This window comes from Mus caroli, chromosome 13 (assembly GCF_900094665.2).
Source record: "Mus caroli chromosome 13, CAROLI_EIJ_v1.1, whole genome shotgun sequence".
Lineage (NCBI taxonomy): Eukaryota > Metazoa > Chordata > Mammalia > Rodentia > Muridae > Mus > Mus caroli.
The window spans coordinates 82,141,570-82,150,279 of NC_034582.1; the positions used below are offsets into that span (position 1 = coordinate 82,141,570).

An 8,710-nucleotide genomic window follows, 5' to 3' on the forward strand; every position below is an offset into this window, starting at 1 on the left:
GTGCTTTCTCTAGCTCCTCCATTGGGGGCCCTGTGATCCATTCCATAGTTGATTGTGAGCATCTACTTCTGTGTTTGCTAGGCCCTGGCATAGTCTCACAAGAGACAGCTATATCTGGGTCCTTTCTATTCCCTCATTGAAATACATCAATTGTGTGTAAGGCTCAAACCTTTCCTGTTTATTCTGAACCAGGAGATGTGGCACCTCTTTTCTCTCCTGAAGGGGGTCTAGCAGCCCCTCCAACAGGGCTAAACTAACATTTGTGGCTAGAAACCTACTACAGAAAATTATGGCACTCCTTTCTGTATCAACTCTGGAAAGACATGATCCTAGGAAACCCCTTCTGTCCATAATTCTGTGGTCCCTAAAGAGGGTCATAGGAGTGTTTTGGCAGAATGGGCCTCTCATGTGGCTGTACCAGGCCCACTCTGATCTACTTATGCTTACCTCAAACTTTGATATTGCCCTATGACTTATTCCATTCAGCTTTCAAGAAATGATAGTGGGGTTCATAGACTCATTGGATAATCACATGGGTCTAAAACCATCTTACTGCTTTGTCCAGCTGCCAATTACAGTTAAACCCTATAGCATACCTAACTCTACCCTCATTCACACAACAAGCATGACCTTTTTTGATGCCTATAAAACCAAATATGGAGTTCTTATCTAAAGACCAGGGGAAAGGACACAGTTCATATTCTCCTTAATCTTGGCCCAGTGCAACTGAGTAAATTTGAACTCCTGAAAATTTTTGAGTGTTACCAACAGGAGCCTGTTATTATTGTTTCAGATAGCCACTATGCAGTATAAACAGTCAATATCCTGTCCTTCTCCTATATTAAAAAGCAAAACAGCACTATACATGTCTGCATGTTATCTATCCTGAAGAATAGGGCACGTCCCTGGTTCATCTCACACATAAGACAGCATTCTAAATTGCTTGGCACATTAGTAGAAGGAAATGTGAGAACTGGTGCCCTGATTATGGCTGAGAACAGAATTGCTAGAACAAGCCACAATGTTACACCAGCAATTTCACCTTTCTTCTCAGAATTTACATAAACTCTTGTTTGAATTGCCTATGTTACAGTATAAACATCTTGGAAGGTTTTGTGTAACTTGTGTGCCTCTTGCACAATTGGGCCCCTTGGCAGATCAGAAGTTAACCCTAGATGTCTAGTGTCCAATGCAATCTGGCAAATAGATATCACATATTACCAAGCCTTTGGTAATCGTTGGTATGTTCATGTTGTAGTGTATACTTATTCTGCCTTCATATATGTGCTGGCCATGACAAGTAAAAAGCTCTCTCATGCTATTAAAGCCATGAAATTAGCAATGCTGATAATTTGGAAGTGCGTTGGGCACTCAAGACTGACAATGGGTCTGCTTATTCATCTTAGCAGTTCAGAGCCTTCCTATCCTCAAGGAGGATCAGTCACTCCTTTGGGATACCCTATAATCCTCAAGGTCAGGCAACTGTAGAAGAGACACATTGCTCCTTGGAGGGAGCAATTGCTCAGGTTACCTTCCCAGAATCCAAAAGAGATCCAGACATAGGCTTGGTGGAGGTCTGTTTGATGGAACTTTCTCTCCTTTGATTAGAAAGGGCTGAGCCTCACTTACAAACATTGGGTATTTTGCCAAAGGACATTACCCTCTTTTTGGTTAGATGGAGCGACCCAATAACCTCTCAATGGCAACCACCCTCTCTGCTTCTGACAAGGGAGCAACTGTTATGCTTGTGTTTCCCCCCAGGATGCAACTGCACCAATATGAGTACCCTTGAGAGATGTTCACCCTGATACAGACCAGGGGGTCATGATGGAGCCAGAACACCAGGATATTGAGATATAATGTACATACTTGTTTATTAATTTTTCTTCAGCCTGAGAAAGCTGATGAGCTCTGGGCTTTGGTGCCACTGTGGTGGTACCTTGCCTGTGGTAATTAACTTCCCACCCTGCCCTGTTCTTTTCTTTTCCAGTGTGAGTGTAGCTTACCTTTCATGAACTTAGTCACCTGTCCCACTGAGGAAATTCTCTGCTATACCACCAATGTCTCTTGCATTGACCCTGTATCCAACTACACAATATGATCACTGGGAAATTTCGTGGTAATCTAACTTATGGCACCATGTTTGGCATGGAGCTTCACATTTCCCTTACTGACTACAAATCTCCAAATGATCCCCCAAGGATATCATGTCCACACCTGCCTTACTGTCCTGAGGTCTCTCAGATGCAAATTTTTGTGAGACTTTCTATCCCTTGGGAGCACTCCCAGTCTGCACTAGGTGTAAAATTCGTTTAGGACTACCTGATAATATCATCTACACTCACACTTGGAGTGTGGAGGTTTACCTCATATGATGCTTCCAATGTTACTCTCTATGTTAACAGGAATCTCATTAGATTCCAAAATGACCATATTATGAGCAATTGTAATTTATGTGGCCCCTCTAATTGTCTTGATTTATGCCCCCTTAATCTTCATTAAAGTGGCTTTCTCTTTAATGGGACAGAGAATCCAGTAGGCAAAAATGTGGACCAGGGCAACCACTGTGAATGTTACCATTGGCAGCCAGGTTGGCTGGATATACACTCCAGTCTGTGTCTGATCTCCTTTTTTCTTTCTGGTCACTAATATCTTCCTTGTCAGAGACATTCTTGAGTGCTTTAATGAGAAATGTCTCCTGACCACCTGCTGAATATTGTAGTCAACAATGGCTATCCTGAAGAGGGAACCAGCCCCTTTTTGAATGCCTGTGGTAAATACCACCCATTTTCATGTGTCACTCTGATGGCCCTGACTCACTTACAACCCCTATTCTGGGAAAGGAAGGATTTTGTTATTACAGCTGTCATCATTTCAGCCATCATTGCAGGCATTCGCGGCATAAGAACAGCTCCTGTTGACTTTGCCCACACAGCCATGGCAGAGACTGTCAATGCAGTAGCCTCTAAGTCAGTTGAGGTGCCATAAGCACAGGAGGTACTAAATCAACATCTTTATCAAGCCCCTCCCCCCACTTTACAACAACAGATTGACTTACTGACAGAAGAGTTGGCCCTTGTTAGGGGCATGTCTTTATTGGCATGCGATCCCAGGTTTCACTCAATCTGACTAACCACTTACCAGGTACATAAAGCCATTGAAGGCCAAAAACAGTTGTCTCAGTATCTTAAAGGCAACTTCATAGACAAATTCGTTAACTATTCTGTACTGTTAAGAAAGAACATAGCCAACTTCAATGAGACCAGGGTACTTGTGCTCTCCCTAGATGCTGGATTGTTGGGAAAAGTCTGGGACAATTTTAAGAGGCTGTTTGAACATGGATAGCCACTGATGCTATGATGAAAGAAATTCTCATACTGATATTATTTTAAAGTGTCTTACACAGGATACCTCAAGGTAGTGTTCCAAAGATAAAGTGACCCTCCAGGTGCTGATGGTCCTCAGAAATTACTTTTGCAGGCCGGCTAAGGAAGTGATGGCAGAGATCTATGAGACCACAATGAAGGCTCTTCATCGCCCCCTTTTGTGACATGCCTCTGTAATGATATCTTTTTTCAGGGCTGGTAGCCAATGACAGGCAAGATCCTGGGAGAAAGAACAACCTAAGACAGATATAGTCCAGTATACTGGAAATCCTCCAAGGTAAGGTCAACAACGTTGTAGCAATGGCATCCCAGCTACCACTAGGCTGTCAAAATCTAAAAGTCAAAAAAGTTAATATGGAGCAGCAACCATGGGGCTGCCTCTTTGAAAACATTGAGGGCTGCACAACCACAAAAGCATTTCTTGCAGGAGGACATAATTGAGATCTGTCTGAGAGACCAAAGATGAGACCAAAGATTGCTGATGTAAATAATGCCAGCCACCCAGGAACTGCTGCTTTGTAGAGATGCTTTCTTGGGACCAGTGGGGTCACAGATGGAGGGTGTTAAAGGAGCTTGCAGCAGTGTCCTGAGAGCTTGAAGATGCATTTCTCACCTCCTTCCTGAGTCTGTGACATTGACTCTGTGCCTCCTCATCTCTAACCCCCAAGGGCAGAGAGGGTAAGGCAACAAGTAGTCTAGAGCACAGGCAAAAGAAGAGAATAAACCAAGATAGAAAAAAAAAAGTCTTTATGATACAAAAGAATAATTCAGGGAAAATAATGAAAATACAAAGAGATGTTGGTGAAGTGAGAATGATGGATGACACATATGTCTAACATTTCAAAGACACCAAGTCTTCTCTAGCCAAAGCTAGAAGCCTCTGGGTGTTATTCATGAATTTTCAAAGCTTTTATAATAATTAAATCAACATTTTTTCTGCAAATCAGTAAGTTGAAGAAGATTTAAACAGTTGACAGAAGCTTTAGCGTGTAAGCAGTGACATGATCATAGAAAAATGTGCAAAATATTGAAGATGAAAATTAATTCTCAAGGAAATGCACAGAAAGCAAAAATCAATAATATCTCATGTTCTGTAGATAGAAAGGTACTCATAGAATCAAAATAACATTAATAAACAGTCTGGGCAGAATAAATATTATGTAAAATTTTATCAGGATAGACAGGTGGGAATGGGCAAGAGTATGAATAATAAGTTTATTCTTTTTTTGTAGTACACTTCATACAATGTTAACTCCTTAGACTGTGATATATATCTAAGGTACACAGTCTTCCTATTTACTCAGAACTCCTTATGTCTGCTTTCTGGGTGTAATTATCAAAAACACACCATTCTCAAAGGAGATCCTGTCTTGGTGATAAATTATATTGTCAACAGGGCAGGGACGACAGGGGATATTTCTTGTTCATGTTAAATAGAGGGGTCGATAGTGGTTGCACTACTGCTCCTAATTTTCCTTCTTTCTAGAATTTAGCCTAACAGAACATAACCCAAAGGCAACTACAGATTCTGCAGGAGATGGCAAAGAATAAGATGGCATGAAATGTGCATAATGAATCTTCAAGTTGTTGTAATTAGAATGGGTCATATGGCTGCTTTTGTTTAAATTTTAGTCACCTACGTAATCTTATTTTCATCTGTCATTTTTAGAATGATGTTGATAAAGGAGACAAAATTATCACATTTTGGTAATATAAACGTAGTGATTTAAGGAAGGGAATGATAACATGCAGGATAATAAAACCTGAAGTAGAAATTTCTGATTTCTTTGGAAACTCAGTAATGTCACATTATACTTTTCTGGAAACTGATTTGTGAGAAGGTACATGATTTTTCTCTGCAAGGTGTCTCATGAGAGGATGTTTTACTGAAGCAGACATTTGGGAGGGCACCTGATGCTTGGAAAGAGTATAAGTAGAACCCACAGACAGTGAAAGTATTATCTTGCACTGCTACATTTTGCAGCACTTTGTTGGTCTTTGGTGGTCTTCATTGGTCTTCACTTCATAGAGAAAAGCACTCCAAAAACAAACAAACAAACAAACAAACAACAAACAAAAATCTCATAGTATTTTGAGTGATACTTTTTCTGACTCATTCTGATTTTATAGACATTTCTGTTATTGCTGGATTGAGCCACTTCTCTACTGATTCATGTTTGATGTTTGCTATTGAACTGGGCTGCTGATATCCTGACAACAAAAATTGAAATTACTCCCAAAACTACTTCTAAACAGGTCCTCAATCCCCTTTTCCTATGAACTTTCTTCTACCCCTACCTCTGTTCAGTAGGCTAGAAGGGAGGTGGAAATGTTCCAGAAACCATAAGTAAAGTAGGTTTAGAAAAAACGAGAAGAATGGAGACCAAAATGTGGACAATATGCCCCTTCTTAGAATTGGGAACAAAACACCCATGGAGTTACAGAGACAAAGTTTCGAGCTGTGATGAAAGGATGGACCATCTAGAGACTGCCGTATCCAGGGATCCATCCCATAATCAGCTTCTAAATGCTGACACCATTGCATACACTAGCAAGATTTTGCTGAAAGGACCCAAATATAGCTGTCTCTTGTGAGACTATGCAGGGGCCTAGCAAACACAGGAGTGGATGCTCACAGTCAGCTATTGGATGTATCACAGGGCTCCCAATGGAGAAGCTAGAGAAAGTACCCAAGGAGCTAAAGGGATCTGCAACCCTATTGTTGGAACAACATGATGAACTAACCAGTACCCCGGAGCTCTTGTCTCTAGCTGCATATGTATCGAAAGATGGCCTAGTCGGCCATCACTGGAAAGAGAGGCCCATTGGACTTGCAAACTTTATATGCCCCAATATAGGGGAATGCCAGGGCCAAAAGAATGGGAATGGGTGGGTAGGGAAGTGGGGGGGCAGTATGGGGGACTTTTGGGATAGCATTGGAAATGTAATAAAAAATATGTAATATGTAATAAAAATATTAAAAAAAAAAGAAAAAGAAAAAACGGGGCTCCCGGGCTGAGGGTAGCTTGAGCCCGGCAGCATTGTTCAGTCAAAGCGAGAACATTCCAGAGGTCACAGCGGCACCTGCCCAGCCTCCCCTCCACTTCCTCGGTGCTGGCCCTGGGGATCTGGACCCGGTTCCCAGAGCCTCTTCCTCCCAGTCCTGGACAAGCCGCGTTGGGTTTATGTCTTTATTTGACGAAAACAAGCTGTTGCACAGCCATTGTTACCTGTATTGGGGAAACATAGCATACAAGCAAGAAGCCTACAGCCTCAGTGGCTAAATTTTTTTCATGTCAGAGAGACCGAGAACTCTTGCAGTCGTTTATGTCATCCCTTCTTCTCCAGACAGAAGATACCAAAAAATTGCAATCAAAGATCTCTCCATCTTCTTGATAAAGTCACTATTAAGCCAAAACGTCTGTCACCGTCAACTGCAGCGTGTCAGACCAGTTCTATCGCTACAAGATGCCCCGTTTGATTGCTAAGGTTGAGGGCAAAGGAAATGGAATCAAGACAGTTATAGTCAACATGGTTGATGTTGCAAAGGCGCTTAATCGGCCTCCAAAGTATCCCACCACATATTTTGGTTGTGAGCTGGGAACACAGACCCAGTTTGATGTTAAGAATGACCGTTACATTGTCAATGGATCTCATGAGGCGAATAAGCTGCAAGACATGTTGGATGGATTCATTAAAAATATTATTTCTCTGTCCTGAGTGTGAGAATCCTGAAACAGATATGCATGTCAATCCAAAGAAGCAAACAATAGGTAACTCTTATAAAGCCTGTGGATACCAAGGCATGCTTGACACACATCATAAAGTCTGTACATTCATTTTCAAAAATCCACCTGAGAATAGTGACATTGGTACAGGAAAGAAAGAAAAGGAAAAGAAAAATAGAAAGGGCAAGGACAAGGAAAATGTCTCTGCATTCACCAGTGAGACACCACCACCTCCACCACCAAATGCAATTTGTCCTCCACATGCTGTGGTAGAAGAGGAAGATGATGATTCGGGGGAGGATATAACTGAGGAAGCTCAAAGGCGCAGAATGGATGAAATCAGTGACCATACAAAAGGTCTGACACTTAGTGATGATTTGGAAAGAACTGTAGAAGAGCGTGTTAACATCCTGTTTGATTTTGTTAAGAAAAAGAAAGAAGAGGACATTATTGATTCATCTGATAAAGAAATTGTGGCTGAGGCAGAAAGGCTATATGTAAAAGCCATGGGTCCTCTTGTTTAGACAGAAGTTCTCTTTGATGAGAAGATAAGAGAGCAAATCAAGAAATACAGGCGCCATTTTCTAAGATTTTGTCATAACAATAAAAAGGCTCAGCAGTACCTTCTTCATGGTTTGGGATGTGTGGCAGCAATGCATCAAGCTCAGCTGATCTCCAAGATTCCACATATCCTGAAGGAGATGTATGATGCAGACCTTTTAGAAAAGGAGGTCATTATCAGCTGGTCAGAAAAGACCTCTAAGAAATATGTCTCAAAAGAACTTGCCAAAGAGATTTGTGTCAAAACGGAGCCATTTATTAAATGGTTGAAGGAAGCAGAGGAATAATCTTCTGGTGGTGGGGACGAAGATGAAGATGAAAATATTGAGGTGGTATATTCGAAAACTGCCAGTGTACCAAAAGTTGAAACTGTGAAGTCTGACATCAAGGATGATGACATTGATATTGATGCCATTTAAAAGGATGGATGCAACTTAGCTTAACGGTGTAATGCTGCAAATTTTTCTCCATTATCAGCCAGAAGTGCAACATGTATGTGCAAGAGCTAAAGTGGCTTAACATCATGCTACTCTTGATACTAAAAAGCTATTACTGCGAGTGGTCTATAATTAAGCCCAATGAGACATCTAGGGAGTCCATGCATATCAGTGAGCTGTTGTAGTTTGCTTATTTATAGCATGTTTCTTTTGGAAAAAACCTAGTGGTGGACACATTTGGATCACATTTATACAGTTATAAAAAAGATTTGATTTTGGTCATTCAAAAAAAAAAAGAAAAAAGAAAAATCTAAGCTGCAGGTGGTGTCTTAGGCATAATGGATAACTTCACTTCTAATGTAATAGAAGGGAAAAAAAGCCTATATTTTGATGGGTTGACAATATTGTTTAAGGAGTCCGGGAAAATAGCAGCTACTACTACTATTGTTTCCCAGATGGCATTTTCTTGTTTTGCTTCATAGTATTCATGTACAGAATTTTGGAAAAAATTGGGGAAAAGGTTCACTCAATTATTTTGTGTTAGAAAGGATTGCAGAGTTGGCTATGCACTTAGAGAGTTTGCAGAGATGTTAAAATT

At 40.9% G+C, this 8,710-nt stretch overlaps 1 pseudogene; it reads left to right on the forward strand.

Annotated features, from left to right (window-relative positions):
• The first annotated feature begins 3,101 nt into the window (after nucleotides 1-3,101).
• LOC110307721 lies at nucleotides 3,102-8,271 on the forward strand (annotated as a pseudogene).
• Nucleotides 8,272-8,710: the final 439 nt, after the last annotated feature.